Genomic DNA, 17776 nt, shown 5'->3' with positions numbered 1-17776 from the left:
GTCAATGCAATGATGGCTTTACTGAAATCAGAGGAAACAATTCTCCGTGGAAAGTTGGTTGATCATTGGTGGTGCGTTGAGTTCCAGAATCGCGGATCGCCACATCTTCACATGCTGGTTTGGATCGAAGGAACACCAAGCTTTGACCCTCCAGAAGGCATCGCTCGAATCGATGAAGTCATGACGTGTGCATTACCAGACGATCCGGAGATGAAAGCTCTAGTCAGTGGTGTTCAACGACACCACACCCAAACGTGCTATAAGAATCGTTCCGTTGAATGTCGCTTCGACTTTCTGCGAATTTCAGGTGAAAGAACTCACATCGTCGCAAATACGTCTGACGAGTTCATCAAAAACAGAGGTCGTATGTGTATTTTGAAATGCAATCCAGATGAAAACTTAATCAACAATTATAATGAGAAGCTGTTAAAATGTTGGAGGGGCAACATGGATATTCAACCATGTGGAAATAACGAATCAATCGCAATGTATCTCGCCAAATATTGTTCAAAAAACGAGCCCACAGAGATGTCTGCAGGTTTGAGAGATGCAATTCGAATTATACGCCAAGAATTTCGATTTAAAGCTTTCGTGACTGCAGGGATTCATCTTCTTGGTTCTTTCGGTAAAGTCACGTAGAAGGGAAGTAATAAAATAAAACAATAAAATTATTCTCACGACGTTTCGGCCACAACACAAGCAGCCGTCCTCAGGTGAAAACCAGGTCCGTCGAGGCGACAGAGTCTGAATCTGTCGCCTCGACGGACCTGGTTTTCACCTGAGGACGGCTGCTTGCGTTGTGGCCGAAACGTCGTGAGAATAATTTTATTATGTTTTATTTTTATTATTTTATTACTTCCCTTCTACATGGCATTACCGAAAGAACCAAGAAGATATACGCCAAGAAGTCGCAGCAAAGTTGATCTCGGGTCGAACTCTTCACTCGATGTTCAAATTGCCGGTGCAACGCGATGGCAAGTTGACAAAACTACCCAATCTCACCGGAATCTGCTTGAAATCATTTACGATTACAATGGCGAAACACTCAATTTCTAATCATCATTGAAATCTCCATGGTTCCATACGAAATGTTGGAACATTTGAACTCCCGTTTGCAACAACTTAGGGATAGCAACGATTTGTTTGGAGGTATCAATATTCTTCTGTTCGGTGACTTGATGCTGTGTTTCATCAACCAAGGATCTCGGAACCAGCAACTCATCTTTGGCGCACTTTGTCATTCTGCGAACTTGTCCAGAACATGCGACAGCGAGGAGACAACTTTTATCGATCTCCTGAACGACTTGCGGATTGGTGAGCTAAAGTCGGAACATATTTCAATTTTGATTGGAAAAATCTAAAGGAATCTAAGTGGTGACTTCGCAATTGGAAAAGCGCTCCGCATCTATCCAACCAACGCGCTGGTAGATGAACACAATCACGAAGCTCTTCGACACTACCTTCAACAAGGTAAAAAAATGATCAATCTCCGGGCAGCAGACAGAATCTCTGACGCCATCAAAAATATTGACAATATTAACATAGAGAGGCTCATTCCGGAAGATATTAACAAGACCGGGGGATTGCCAAAGAAGTTGACGATCTTTGTCGGAGCAAAGGTGATGCTTCGATACAATTTTGACACTACTAAAGGACTCGTTAATGGTGCGATGGGTGAAATTGTAGACATTATTTGGCCATTATTTCGACGAGCACAAATGTATGCAGAAGATTTGCCCAATGTAAAAGTAACTTTGAGATCGGCGAACATATTATCGCACCAAGGACTGTGGAATTTCCTGCAAAACTATCAGCAGGTACAGCAGAAAGACTAATGCTTCCGCTTAACGGTCGATCGAGCAATCGTCAACTTGGGATCTAAAGTTTTTGCAAAAGGTCAAGCATACGTCGCATTGAGCTGCGTGAGATCACTCGAAGGAATTCGATTGGAAGAGCTTGACTGCTCCAAAGTGCAAGACAAAAAGTTCTGCAATTTACCAGCGTTGGAGGAGATGGAACGGTTGCGTCAACTTCCGTCATATCGAAATGCTAGTGATATTTAGAACAATCATACACAAAGACTGAAATAACGACTTTCCTTATTTATAATCTCAAATTTAATATAGTACCAATGTGATACAAATGAAAATGAATTTCTTAGTCAAGAAAACAAAAATGTACAATATAAACAATCATACAAAGACTGAAAACCTTATAATCCTTATATACGACTTTCCTTATATTTAATTTTAAATACCAATGTGATAAAAATGAAACTCTTACTCAAGAAAAACAGAAATGAATAATAAAATAAAACCGATGCCACGCATATAAAGGATTTATAGTGAAAAACTTTGTTTTCACGGGTTAATTTTTTCAGGTTGCTATGGCTGGCAACAAAGCATCAAGTACAAGATAGAAAATTATCACACAAAAACTCCGATGCTACGGTGTTCCTGAGGTGATATGCAATTCACTTAAGCGTAAGAGCCCTGCAGATCAGAAATCTGCAAAGAGCGTAAAAAAGCCTAGAAAGGCAGAAGTAAACTACCTCCCCCCTTACCCGGCAGGACAGGATGAAGAGCATCAAGAACAAGAGAGGATTCAGTTGCTTACTGAAGTAAAGAAAAGGGACAACAACCAAGTGATAAAAGAAAAAAATGTCCGAAACATTTGCACACAGAAGAAACGAAATCGTCAATCGAACGCCCAGCATAGATGACAAAGCCAGATGGCCAGCTCTATTTGAAGAATCTCACGCGAGTTGCAAGTGCATGCTAATTAGAAATATTCCTAGTCAATATTTAAGGCTTTATAGCCGATTTCCTTATTTGTTTTCAGATCCAGGACGAGTTTCAGAGAATCACTACGGTACACCTTGAATCAATATTCATGTCCAAGCTGGATGAATACACAACCAGGCATCCGAGCCTCTTCCACTCCAAGGGCGGAACCATGGGGTTGAAGTTGCAGGCTATCCTACTCAAGGTATCTTCACGGAGTATTGTTTGCTAATATTTAATTTAGGGATTGTGATCAAACTGCTCTAATATCAATCGCTTATTAATGAAATCTACAGGAGGCAATGTTAGCCTGTGATTCCCTCTACAAAAAGAGTATGAAATAATTGCATACCTTTTTTGTGCTCTCAGGGACCAGTCTAATGAAACACTTTGTCATTACTGAGGTTTTCCAGGGAACCAGCTGTGACTCCAGGAAGTCATTGGTCCCAGCCAAGAAAGTGCATAGCACATAAACTCCCATAAAACCACATTTTATACCTTGCTTTTTGTATAGATTAAACAAACATAAACATAACATGTTAATCAGTGAGCCTTAGATTTGCTGGTAATCAAATACTCTTACCTTTAGAGCAGACTAGCTATTTTTCCGTTTCCAGTTTTCATTAGAAGCGGTGTTGCTGGTTTTAGCTTCATATACAGTTTATTTTTGTCATTTCAGGCTCCAAGCAATCCTAGCATCAACATGACCAAGGATGTTGTCATTCGTTGTTTGATGGTGTACCTTGGGGAATCTACAGATCAACTCTTAAAAAGAGTACGATGTAAGTAGAAGTGCATGTTAATATCCCACTCTTCTTTCTCCCATGTCTTGGGAAGGTCAAATCACAAAATACAGTATTAACCATTTCTCCCAGAAAATGTAATTATTGGCAAGCTACAGAGTTTCATAGTTTTGTGGAGTCATGTAAGTATCATTGTCCTCTGTAAGTATGTGCAGTTATTTTTCATTAAGGAATTTAAATACTATGGCAAAAATGTGTTACTAAATGCTCACCATCTCAATCTAATTTCACCAACTGGCAGAATGAAAATGATATGAAAATATGCTTTTACAAGTACATTATCTCAGATTTATCAAAAACACTGATGTGAATGGGGTGCAATAGCTATGAGAGCCCCAGATTTTCTCATCCAAAGGGTTGGAAGCCATTTTGGAGATGTTACATTTTGATTTTCTCCTTTGGCTGTACAGTCTGAACTAAACATTGTTCTTGCTATTTCAGGATGTTGATGAAGACTGTCGTAGGACCTTGCTGTACAAAGGATGAAAATCTACAACATCAAGTAGAGGTCATTAAAGTTCTGACTGCTCTAGGTAACTTTCCAAGGGCTTGTTTCATGCCCGTTGGGTTGGCTTATGCATTGAATCTTGCCTATCCCAAGGAGCTCAGGTACACATTGGAAGTCTTCCAGAAACTCCTCCTCAAGCTGGATTGTTCAAAGCTGTCCCCAAAAGTGAACAGCCTCAAGAATAAGCTACTAGCTTAAGAAAAGAGACCCTTGCGAAATGAAAGGGAAATTGTAAAGTCACCGTTCTAACTGTTCAGGTCCCTTTTTTTATGGGCCCGTTTCATCCAAAAGAGCGAGAGATCAGTGCAGTGGTAGGCAGCGCTTAAAAGCTTGTTATGCAGAGATAGCTTATAGGGTCTAATAACCGAGTCTGACTGTCAAAGTTCTGCGTTATAGGCCTATACATCTGATAGGCTATCAGAGAATGCACTGATTTGTCATTGAAAGCTATCTTTATTTTTGTTTAATATTTGCTTTATTTTTTGGCTATGTTTCTTGTGTGTTCTAACATTGTGCTTTCTTCTGATGTAACGCTGACCTAGGCCATTGCAAGTGTTTGTTCGAAAGGAATAGATGCAAGATGTGTAGAGGTGTAGTGGGTGACATTACATCACGCGTGCCCTCGGAGAGAGTGGCGTCAGGCGGGCCGTGGGGGACGGTGACGTCATGCCCCCAGGGGGGTATTTAAAGGGGGACCCGGGATGGAACCGGGGGTCGTCGGGGGGTAGGAGTGGAGACTCGGGTAGTTGGTCCTCACACAAGGCTAGGGGAGGCTACGCCACCTGACCGGCCGAGGTTGGGGGTGGTCCCGGGCCGGGGCAGGGTGGAAAGCTGGGTTAGCTGGGGTGTAGGGATCCCAGTACCCCGTCCCCTGGGGAGTTATTGGCTAGAGGGGTGTTGGTTCAGCGCAAGCCCTTAACCTGGCGTAAGCCCTTAAATAAACGTGGCGTGAGCCCCTAACAGCAACCTGCCTCGGAGTCGTGAATTGCGTTGCAACAGATGCATGGAACATCTGTAGGCTGTGCTAGTTTACTTGTGAGGAAGCCATGCTTGTAATTGTGCATGTTAAAAAAGATAGGTCCACCTGGATTGTGGATTATGGCTACTAGTATAAGTACAGGGAATGCAAGTCAATTCACGTGATGTTTTAATCTCTTTTAGCTGTTTGAAAAACATATTGGCCCTCAGGATTTCAATTTGCGCATATAAAAAGAACTAATATGAAAGTATTTTTACAGATTTTTTTTTTAAAACATTGTCGTAATTTAAATGCACTAACAAGACTAAACCTTGAATTACATCCAAAAAAGTAATCTGTGCCTGTAATGCCCACAAATTATAAATACACTTCCAGTATTGTATCCCTATTGTACACATACATGGTTTCTGTCTTTTTTTTTCTTATAGCATCTATTTCATTTGTACAAGTAATATGTTGGATAAACATGTTGAGACAAAATTGCACAAATAAATGTTAACCTGACATTCTCCTTTTCATAGTTCTTATCTTTTTCATGGTGATCGGTTGACTTCACGCAAGTGAATTGTGGCACCATGAAGCCATGATATTGGGTGGATTAGAAATAGAAAAGTTATGGCAACAGACATTCAATACAAGTATTTTATTTAGTAAATCCAAATAATTTTGATCCAGATATTTAGTACGCTTATATCAATTTCACCCAGACAATTAGTAAATGTAAATCAATTTCACACAGATCATTAATAAATATTAATAAGATTCCACCAGATATTTAGTAAATCTAAATTGCCATTGCTCAGATATTAAGTAAATAAAAAAAAAATCACTTTTCCTTGTAAAATCTATTTGGATTTACACCATTTTTACACGCTTTTATTTAACTCACTCCGTTCTGTTGTCGTATCCTCAAAAAACATTCTAACTCAATTTTTACCCACTTCCCAATGTGCTATCGACTGCAAAATTTGTATACTTGTGTCATACTGATGACAAGACTATATTCTATCATTGAAAATTAAAAATATTTAATTTTTAAACGAAATTTTTTATGGCAAGCCTTGGAGAGCCACGCCAAGGGGCGGAGGATGAGGAAGGAGAGGGGCGATGGGGAAAGGGGGCAAGGGGAGGGGCAGCTCTGACAGTACATTTCATTAAAGCGTGTTAAAAAAAAGTATTTATAAATATTTTATTTAGACTATACAACTCATCATTTGGCATGCTATTTCTAAATCCAACACATTTTAACTGTTGCTTTTATTACCATGTACTTACATTTTAAATTAATATTTAGTTAATTTATTCAATACTTTTTATTCAAAGTTGTAGTGCTTAAAATCTATTCAATTATAATCACGTGTCACTTTGTTGCCATAATTTTTTTAAGTAACAATGGGTCACATTTTTAGACACCCAGAGAGACCTACAGATTTGCACGGTTGGCTACGTACGGTGCGAAAGAGGTTCAACATACAAGTTGGTGCTGATGAATTCTGACCACCCAATAAGTTGTATTTGTATTCTTGGGTGTTTCGGTAAAGTCACGTAGATAGGTTCAAAGAAAATAGCAGAAAATTAACAAAAAAACTCCGACGTTTCGATCGTCGTAGTTTTTTTGTTATTTTCTTTGAACTCATCTGGTCCAACACCATGCGAGACTAGGCTCTAAAGAAAGCTGTCTCGGGTGTGGACCAATCAATTTCAAGTACAGTGCATACATTATCAGAGTTGTGTTTTTTGTTTGCATTCCGACTGCAGGTATTGTGGTCAATGCAAACATAACTCCTTGTAAAAAAGGTGTCAGTTTTGTTGCCAGATAAAACGGTAAAAAACCAATCATCTTATCTACGAGACTTTACCGAAAGACCCAAGCGTATGAATTCCTGCAGTCACGAAAGCTTTAAATTAAGATTTAAGTTGTATCCGTGTATATTTCGATTTAAAGCTTTCGTGACTGCAGGGATTCATCTTCTTGGTTCTTTCGGTAAAGTCACGTAGAAGGGAAGTAATAAAATAATAAAAATAAAACATAATAAAACAATTCTCACGACGTTTCGGCCACAACGCAAGCAGCCGTCCTCAGGCGAAGAATGAGACATTATCAAGCTAGGAGCTTATATAGGTGTAGCGAGGAGGAGCGCCTTAACAAAAGAATGTGCATATGAAGAGGAATTTTAGCATACCAATGGGCAATGCGTAGGAGGGGGGGGCGGAGGGGTTTCAAAGTCCCATTATGCCCATGCATTATGCAGGATCAACAGCACCACGGGGGGGCGCAAGGAACAACGTTAATAAAGGAAAGGAATGTTAATGATATGTAGCTGCATTTACCAAACAACCACGTAGAAAACCAAAGTAAAAACTACATAAAAAAAAACTAAAATATAAACTGATACTTACTATACTCTACAATAAGCTGAGTTACTAACAACAAATAATAAATTACAATTCTACGTCGTAAGTAGTATATAATATACTTCCATCTAAACTTTATTCTCTTAGCATATACAGTACTATATACTGCCATAGATAAACCCAACATTAAATTATATACTGTATTGCTGTAAACAACCCTATACTTTATACATTTTAATATAACACTATGTATTATTCAACTCACCCTAATGTGTATCGAAATGGTTTATTACGTCCTTCCAATGATTGCTAAGCCTGAATCCATCTTCTCGGTTAAAATTGTCTCTGTGTTTGTATATGTGGATTGCCTCATGAACGAATCTCTCATGATAGCCAGATGGCTTGCAGAGAACCTCCGTCTTGGAGAAGTCAATGTCATGTGAGCCCACTGAGTTGTAACAGTGGTCTGCCACGGCTGAGGTGTTTGTCCTACCGTGTTTTAGATCAGCTTTATGTTCACGAATGCGGTCTGAGAAGTGTCGTTTGGTTTCCCCAATGTAACTGCTACCACAGAGGCAACTTAGTTTGTAGATGCCAGGGTACTGTATGTCTGGAATCACATCTTTTACAGACGGTACCAGATCACGGATTTTATGTACTGAAGAATTCCCTCAAGACTCTATATCATAGAGCCCAATGCATCTCCGACCATGAACACATTTCCAGTGAACTCAAACATGTACGCCAAGCTCTTAAGGCTAATGGTTACTCCGACTATACAATCCGCAAAGCCATCACTCCAACCATTAAGAAGGATCCTGTTGAGGAGCCTTTCAAGACCATCACCTTACCCTACATTGCTGGGGTCACAAAAAAGATCTCCAAAATCCTGATTAAACACAAGATCCAGGTCCGATTCAACACAGTACATAAAATCCGTGATCTGGTACCGTCTGTAAAAGATGTGATTCCAGACACAGTACCCTGGCGTCTACAAACTAAGTTGCCTCTGTGGTAGCAGTTACATTGGGGAAACCAAACGACACGTCTCAGACCGCATTCGTGAACATAAAGCTGATCTAAAACACGGTAGGACAAACACCTCAGCCGTGGCAGACCACTGTTACAACTCAGTGGGCTCACATGACATTGACTTCTCCAAGACGGAGGTTCTCTGCAAGCCATCTGGCTAGCATGAGAGATTCGTTCATGAGGCGATCCACATATACAAACACAGAGACAATTTTAACCGAGAAGATGGATTCAGGCTTAGCAATCATTGGAAGGACGTAATAAACCATTTCGATACACATTAGGGTGAGTTGAATAATACATAGTGGTATATTAAAATGTATAAAGTATAGGGTTGTTTACAGCAATACAGTATATAATTTAATGTTGGGTTTATCTATGGCAGTATATAGTACTGTATATGCTAAGAGAATAAAGTTTAGATGGAAGTATATTATATACTTCTTACGACGTAGAATTGTAATTTATTATTTGTTGTTAGTAACTCAGCTTATTGTAGAGTATAGTAAGTATCAGTTTATATTTTAGTTTTTTTTTTATGTAGTTTTTACTTGGGTTTTCTACGTGGTTGTTTGGTAAATGCAGCTACATATCATTAACATTCCTTTCCTTTATTAACGTTGTTCCTTGCGCCCCCCCGTGGTGCTGTTGATCCTGCATAATGCATGGGCATAATGGGACTTTGAAACCCCTCCGCCCCCCCTCCTACGCATTGCCCATTGGTATGCTAAAATTCCTCTTCATATGCACATTCTTTTGTTAAGGCGCTCCTCCTCGCTACACCTATATAAGCTCCTAGCTTGATAATGTCTCATTCTTCGCCTGAGGACGGCTGCTTGCGTTGTGGCCGAAACGTCGTGAGAATTGTTTTATTATGTTTTATTTTTATTATTGTATTACTTCCCTTCTACGTGACTTTACCGAAAGAACCAAGATGAAGAATCCGTGTATATTGTTTTGCAAGCGATTTGTTTACCTTCTGTACCTCCCATGGTGGTTGTGTGTAGAGACAGTCCCCGGGCTACGGAAGGGTGAGGAGGTTCCCCAGATCCGTGACCTTGATGAGAGACGCAGACTCCAAATACACAGCAGCAGCAGGCGTCAGGGTCGGCATCGCACCTGCGACCTCCTGGATACCAGGCGAGGTAGTCAACATCTCATAGACGAGGCGAGGTGATGGACGAGGCGAGACGATGGGCGAGGAGAGAGGCGAGGAGAGAGGCGAGGAGCGAGGCGAGGAGAGAGGCGAGGCGATGGGCGAGGAGAGAGGCGAGGCGATGGGCGAGGAGAGAGGCGAGGCGATGGGCGAGGAGAGAGGCGAGGCGATGGGCGAGGAGAGAGGCGAGGCGATGGGCGAGGAGAGAGGCGAGGCGATGGGCGAGGAGAGAGGCGAGGCGATGGGCGAGGAGAGAGGCGAGGCGATGGGCGAGGAGAGAGGCGAGGCGAGGCGATGGGCGAGGAGAGAGGCGAGGCGAGGCGATGGGCGAGGAGAGAGGCGAGGCGATGGGCGAGGAGAGAGGCGAGGCGATGGGCGAGGAGATAGGCGAGGCGATGGGCGAGGAGAGAGGCGAGGCGATGGGCGAGGAGAGAGGCGAGGCGATGGGCGAGGAGAGAGGCGAGGCGATGGGCGAGGAGAGAGGCGAGGCGATGGGCGAGGAGAGAGGCGAGGCGAGGCGATGGGCGAGGAGAGAGGCGAGGCGAGGCGATGGGCGAGGAGAGAGGCGAGGCGATGGGCGAGGAGAGAGGCGAGGCGAGGCGATGGGCGAGGAGAGAGGCGAGGCGATGGGCGAGGAGAGAGGCGAGGCGAGGCGATGGGCGAGGAGAGAGGCGAGGCGAGGCGATGGGCGAGGAGAGAGGCGAGGCGAGGCGATGGGCGAGGAGAGAGGCGAGGCGAGGCGATGGGCGAGGAGAGAGGCGAGGCGAGGCGATGGGCGAGGAGAGAGGCGAGGCGAGGCGATGGGCGAGGAGAGAGACGAGGCGAGGCGATGGGCGAGGAGAGAGACGAGGCGAGGCGATGGGCGAGGAGAGAGACGAGGCGAGGCGATGGGCGAGGAGAGAGACGAGGCGAGGCGATGGGCGAGGAGAGAGGCGAGGCGAGGAGAGAGGCGAGGCGAGGCGATGGGCGAGGAGAGAGACGAGGCGAGCTGATGGGTGAGGAGAGAGACGAGGTGAGGTGATGGGTGAGGAGAGACGAGGTGAGGTGATGGGTGAGGGGGACGAGGTGATGGGTGAGGCAGACGAGGTGAGGTGATGGAGGTGAGGTGATGGGAGGTTGACGAGGTGGTGAGGGTGGTGAGGAGCAGCGAGACGGGCGGATTCCCCTCACCGATGTCAATCCGCGTGGCGGAGGAGGCCGCGAGGGCGATTCAGAGGCGGCCGCCATTGCTGGGGGGTGAGGGGAGGGGCGAGACGAGGGTGGGGGGGGGGTCCCGCACTTTTATAGACGCGTGACGTCACCCCGCGCCTTAATTATCACCAGCACCAATCATCATCATAATCATCACCAATCATCATCACCAGCACCAATCATCATCACCACCACCAATCATCATGATCACCAACCATCATCAGCATCACCATCCATTATCATCACTAACCATCATCACCGCAACCAACCACCCAACATGACCACCACTCAACACGCACGACCACCCAAACATCCACCACCGACCACACACCATCACCCACCACCCACTACCCACCATCATTCACCACCCACCACCCTTAATTTTAGCTTTGAAGCTTTCGTGACTGCAAGGATTCATATTCTTAGGTTTTTTCGGTAAAGTCACGTAGGTAAAACATTAAAATTAATGAAAGTAAAATAAAATAAAAATCACGACGTTTCGGAGGCAACACAAGTCTCCGTCATCAGGTGGGACCGTCACAGCCAGATTTGCTGCATCAAGTGAGGCAATGATTCAAGATGTAATCCCTTAAAAACAAGTTGAGGGGGGAGGAGAGGGGGGCGGAGCTCATCAGAATGTGGTAGCCAATGAATGGAACGTATCGGGAGGGAGGGGGGCGGGGCTCAAAGACGGCACGACGTGCCACGTAGAACGCATCGGGAGGGGGAGGCCAAAAGAATGGACGACGTGGTACACGTCGGCGGCGTGGACGTGGTTGTGCGCAAGCAACTACTGCTGCACACGCACCACTACCCACCACCAACCACCCACCATACACCATCACCCACTACCCACCACCACCACCCACGACCACCCACCACCACCAACCACCCACCACCACCCACCACCACTCACCACCAACCACCACGACTAACCACCACCTCCACCAACCACAACCACCACCAACCACCACCAACCACAACCAACCAACACCAACTACAAACACCACCAACCATAACCAACCACCACCAACCACAACCACCACCCATCATCATCACCAACCATTATCACCAACACTCATCATCACCAACACTCACCATCACCCATCATCAGCACCAACAACCCATCATCACTACCACCCATCATAATCACCACCACCTACCACACCCATCATAATCACCACCCATCACCACCCATCATCAACCACCTATCAACACTACGACCCATTATCATCAACACCCATCATCGTCATCAACTATCATCACCACCGACGCGCACCACCCGCACTACACCACGTGGTGCGGCAGCCGGGCGAGTGGGGGCGGAGCCTCGCGGTAGTGACATCACCTCTGTTACGTCATAGCCACGCCTACGCCGACAGTGGAGAGGAATTCGCACGAGGGAGCAGCAACAGAAGCCTTTGGAGAGCGAATCCTCAAGGAGGTGAGCGGCCATGTTGACGATGACTGTTGTTTATTTTTATTTTACGTTTTGACCACAAACTAAAGCTTCATTATTTTGTATTGGTTGGTATTTTTATTTTCTGCAATAAAATTAAGACCGTTAGATATGTTGCTATTACTGTTATTTAGACACAAACGAGTCCCTGTTGACGATGACTGTTGTTTATTTTTATTTAACATTTTCACCAAACACTAAAGCTTCATTATTCTTGATATGTTGGTATTTTGATTTTCTGCAATCAAATTAGGACTTAGATAGGTTACATGACATGCCCTGATATGTTACTGTGACTGTCATTGTTTAGACCCCAAGCGAGTCAGCATATAAAACATTCATAACTAACCTGTTTAAATCTCATAGAATATGAATAACATGTCTACGATTATTGTGTTCTGATTGCTGGCACAAGTGTGCCCTACATCACATGTATTGAATGTTATTCAACATTGGGGAGGAGTCTGCCTTTAAGTTCAGACCCCAGCTGCTGCCATAGCTGTCTCCAATCTGATGTCAAAACCACATTGGTGGTGTCTCTGACATCACGTGACCTATGACGTCATGCTCGGGTTACAACAAATAATTTAATTACAAGGCATCGGGATTTCTTTTTCAAGTAGTCGAATAGTACAAATGGGCTGTACATCAACATGCATGTTTGGATTAGAGGTTAAATATCATTGTTAAGTCTGGCGATTATGTTTAATGCAATAAGCAGTTGGAATAAACATGTTGGTGTGGGTGGATGAGTGATCGGACGCATGTATGAGTGGGCAACAAACAAGTGATTGGGCTGGAAAGCAACAGGCACGAAAGTGATTGGATTGGTACAGTGAGTTGTCAAATATGTAATAAGTGAGAGGATGAGTGATTCAAATTGTTGCTAAATCTGAGCGTTGTTCCAACCTCCCCAGACCATCCAACTTCAAACAGAATTTACTCCTTCCCAACAACATAGACAGCCAAATCAAGTGGGCGGAGATCTTGGATGACTATGAGGGTAAGTCCCAGATACCTGCATTACGTGGCCAATATGCAGAGAAGAAGGCCCCTTGATCAATTACTTTTAGGAGACATAGTTTGGTGGTGATAGGAATACGTAATGATTGAGTGTGGCAGAGACAATGGGTTTAGACGAGTTTCAGCCATCTTTGTTTAAACTGGGGTCTCAAGCTTATGGAATTGATCGTCTCAACATACCCACAAAAACATGACTTGTAAAGTTTTACTGCCATGTAATGAATATTTCTCAATAGCAGGTCTTGTTGTTTGGTAAGAGGTAATTACGTGGATCTTAAAATTAGTTCTGTGAAACTCCATGTCCTTCGTTATCTAATTCATTACTCGTCCTTTGAATTAATTTTCTGTTCTTTATAGGCCGGGAGTCATCGTGCCAGTCGATCTCGTGGGGGGACATTATGGACAAAGTGGACCCTTTCCCAGGCCAAAGTTACAAGCATCGCCCCCCAAAGGTGTGTATGGGCTCAGTGGGAGTCAACCACACAACATTCTCTCCAAAACTAGCACACCGTGTCACCACACCATCACACCAAAATATCACTACACCATCTCTCCACATGACCTTTCTCATCACACCACACCATCACCAATTAAATACACCATCATAGAGCCTCATCATGTCTCTATACTATCACAAGACACCATCTCTCTAGAACAGGGGTCCTCAAACTTTTTAAACAGGGGGCCAGTTCACTGTTCCTCAGACCGTTGGAGGGCCGGACTATAGTTAAAAGAAACTATGAACAAATTCCTATGCACACTGCATATATCTTATTTTGAAGTGAAGAAACAAAACGGGAACAAATACAATATTTAAAATGAAGAACAAGTAAAGTTAAATCAACAAACTTGCCAGTATTTCAATGGGAACTATGGGCCTGCTTTTGGCTAATGAGATGGTCAATGTCCGGTTCCATATTTGTCACTGCTAGTCGTAACAAGTGATGCAAGTGTGCATCCGTTAGTCTAGATCTGGTTGGAGATTTCAAATGTTTCATTCTGGAAAAAGTTTGTTCACAGACATAAGCGCTGCCAAAGATTGTTGCCATTTTGAGTGCATGGTTCCTGAGATGAGGATATGTCTCAGAGGGGAGAAATGCATAGAAATTATGAAGGCTGCTTGACTTGAATGCGTCTTTCAGAGAGTCACAATTCTGCAGTTCAGCCAGTTCCATTTGGTAAATTGTATCCACATTTTCAATGTCAATAGAAAATGGGTTACGGAAAAGCTGTATGTCCTGTTCATGGAGATGAAGCTCTTTAAATCTAAATTGGAACTCCTTTTGCAATTTTTCCAGTGAATCCACACATGTTTTGTTTGGGAATGCAACCAATGGTTTTTCCGCTAACAGATTTTGAGTTGTGGGGAGATGGCAGAAGTTTTCCTCCTTCACTTGTTTGAGGAGGAGGCCTAATTTTACTTCAAATGCTTTGACATGTGATTGCACATCACAGATGAGCTTCCCCTTTCCTTGAAGTTGCACATTGAAACTGTTGAGTAGCTCTGTTACATTTGTCAGAAAGGCAAGGTGCCATTTCCATTCTGCATCATTGAGCTCTGGTACTTCTTTGTTTTTTGAAAACAGAAAAGCTGTAATCTGTGGAAGTAAGTCCTAGAAACGTTTCAAAACTCTCCCTCGACTCAGCCAACGGACTTCTGTGTGGTACAGAACATCTTCATAGTCAACATTTAGCTCAGACAGAAATTCCTGAAATTGTCTGTGGTTTAGTGCATGAGCTCTAATGAAGTTAACACAAGATACCACAATTTTCATAACAGAGTCCCACTTCAGTGATTTACTACACAGCGCTTGTTGGTGGATGAGGCAGTGTATGGCTATTGGATGAGAATGGTTATGTTTGTCCATCTCTTGGTTAATGCGAGCAATTACTCCTTTCTTAGACCCCACCATGCTAGGAGCACCATCAGTTGTCACACTGGCTAGTTTAGCCCAGTTCAGCTCCAAACCATTCACAGTTTGGCAAACCTTTTCATAGATATCCTCTCCTGTAGTTGTTCCTTTGATGCTTTGCAGTGCAGCAAGCTCTTCTGTGACTTTGAAATAGTCATTCGTCCCACGAATAAAAATTAGAAGTTGTGCAGAATCAGGAACATCATTGCTTTCGTCGAGTGCCAAGGAAAAATAGGAAAGTTTTTTTTGTGGAGTTTTGCAAATGCTGATGGAAATTGTCCCCCATTTCTTCAATCCTCCGTGTAATTGTAGGTCCTGAAAGACTCACTGTACTAAATAAATCGGCCTTCTCTGGACACATCTCTTTGGCAACAGAAAGAAGGCATTCTTTAACAAATTCTCCCTCAACGAATGGTCTGCCAGTGCACACTATTAGCTTGGCAACTTGAAAACTTGCTCGCAGTGATGAAATATTTAGCTGCTTCTGCTTCACAAAAGTATTTTGCTGAGTTGTTAATGTATTTTTCAGTTTTTATATTTTATCTTTTCTCACTTCTCCGACCAAACAATCATATTTATCTTTATGTTGAGTTTCATAGTGTCGACGTAAATTGTATTCTTTGAACACAGACACTATATTCTGGCATATCAGACACACAGCTCTTTCCTTGTACTGCATGAAAAAATAATCATAAGTCCACTGTTTTTTGAATATCCTACACTCCGAGTAAATTTTTCTCTTTCTTGACATCATTGTTTCCTAGGGAGTCAAAATTGCTATTAGTAAAATACCAATATATATACAGCGCTACAAAAACAATATACCAGCAATAACTTTGCCCACACAGAGACATACAGACTGCACTGCCCATCAATGCAGTCTGATTGGGGGAACTCCGCTTTTACCCCAGGCTCACACTGGTGCGGGTGCCATTAAAAAGTTAATTACACCTGCAGTTTTGTTCACAGATCGCAGCCCAATTAGTGCTCACCAGCGCAGCCCAATTAGTGCTCACCAGCGCAGCCCAATTAGTGCTCACAAGCGCAGCCCAATTAGTGACCATGGGCCGGATAAATGCCCTCGGTGGGCCGCATGTGGCCCGCGGGCCGTAGTTTGAGGACCCCTGCTCTAGAACATTCCACTACTTCACCTCTCCATATAACAATACCATCTCCCGACACAATCCCCAATCTCTCCACCATCCCACCCATGCAAGCACTCGAAGTGGCCATTTATTACCAATCTAGACAGAATGATATGAGTCACATTAATTATGTCTGTTAGTTGATTGGAAGTTGCCATTTCAGTTGCCCACTGTCAAGTTGCCTAATCAGAAGGGCTGACGGTTGGGGTATATCGAGTTGCGCTGGTGTTCGACCACTCAGAGTCCTGGCTGTTAGGGATGTCAGCTTTTTATTATTCCCCGAGCTGATACCGACCACCCCAGGCAGAGAAGTTACAGCCGTGGAGCAGGCTACCACAAAGAACATCTGTAATAAAGCTCGTTGAGACAACTTCTGGAATCCGTCTTTTATTCAACTTATGTTACAGTTACTTCACGCTGCTGATAGGCAACGTGAGAGGGACAGATAGACAGTGAGAGACGCACTGCCACGTGGCAACTCGAAGCCCCGCTCCCGCGTGGCCCCCTTCCTCTGTTCGTTCCCATTCTGACCACGTGTCGTTCGTCTCCACCCCTATTTAATACCCGGGTCACGTGGTACGTTTCCGCCAATCCTCGTTAGTCTGCATCGAATCTTCCAGGCTCCCTCGTCAGCTCCCGGGACCATGCCCCTGACTCATCTCCCCATTAGCTGAGGCCAAAGCCAGCAGAACCAATCCTTATAGCTGTCACCTTTCCATCACGTTAAGGCCATGCCCCCAGGCTTTCCCCCATTGGCTATGGACCAGGACCGGCAGAGCCAATCATCGTGACGAGTTGTGATACGTCAGTGAGCCGGATATATCCTCATATTACACACCAACCGAACAAGAATCAATACACGATCACGCACACACATCCACTCACAACTACAGTCCCTACCGCTTCCCCGAGACATACAGACGCTTTTAGGGGGGGGGTCGTCCACCTCCCCTACGCAACTCTGCATCAGAGTTCCCACGTTCCTCCTCCAGGGGTTTCCCCCTCCCCTATGCAACTCTGCTTCACAGAGTTCCAGTCCTCGGACAGTGGGAGATGTCCGTGGGCAGCCCAAGTGGCCACCCCGGTAACCCGATGGCAACAGACTTCGCTCTCGGCTAGTGCCAGGCTACAGCTTGCTTACTTCCTTTCTCCTGACGCTCCTGGCATGCTCTTGTGGTCCCAGACGTCCCACCAGCCCTGGTTCACTCCCCAGGTCGACTACTGGAAACATATAACAATACCGTCACCTAATGTTTCCCTGTCCGATATCTATTCTGTAGAGTTGGAGACAGCACTCAACTCCTAATTATAGTGACAATCCCCTGGCCCTGAATCATGTCGCTCTTTGAGGGTGGGAGCTCGCCCAGCCACTCCTGCTGCTGCCGCCACCGCTTCTGCTACTTTTGAGTTGCGCACCCACACTGCCGAT

At 44.2% G+C, this 17776-nt stretch overlaps 1 long non-coding RNA gene across 1 annotated transcript in view; it reads right to left on the bottom strand.

The window, feature by feature from the left end:
* Positions 1–10858, bottom strand: part of LOC144737576 (uncharacterized) — a 49934-nt gene extending 39076 nt beyond the window's left edge. Inside the window, exons 1-2 of the long non-coding RNA XR_013589035.1 lie at positions 10787–10858; positions 9437–9589 (exon numbers count right to left, since the gene is read on the bottom strand). This is a non-coding gene — a long non-coding RNA (uncharacterized LOC144737576). The remainder of the gene's footprint in view (positions 1–9436; positions 9590–10786) is intronic.
* Positions 10859–17776: the final 6918 nt, after the last annotated feature.

The sequence above is a fragment of the Lampetra planeri genome, chromosome 71 (genome assembly GCF_965212315.1).
Source record: "Lampetra planeri chromosome 71, kcLamPlan1.2.h2, whole genome shotgun sequence".
In the NCBI taxonomy this organism is placed as follows: domain Eukaryota; kingdom Metazoa; phylum Chordata; class Hyperoartia; order Petromyzontiformes; family Petromyzontidae; genus Lampetra; species Lampetra planeri.
Note: the sequence above shows the minus strand (reverse complement) of the source record. Positions and strands in the feature narration are given on the sequence as shown.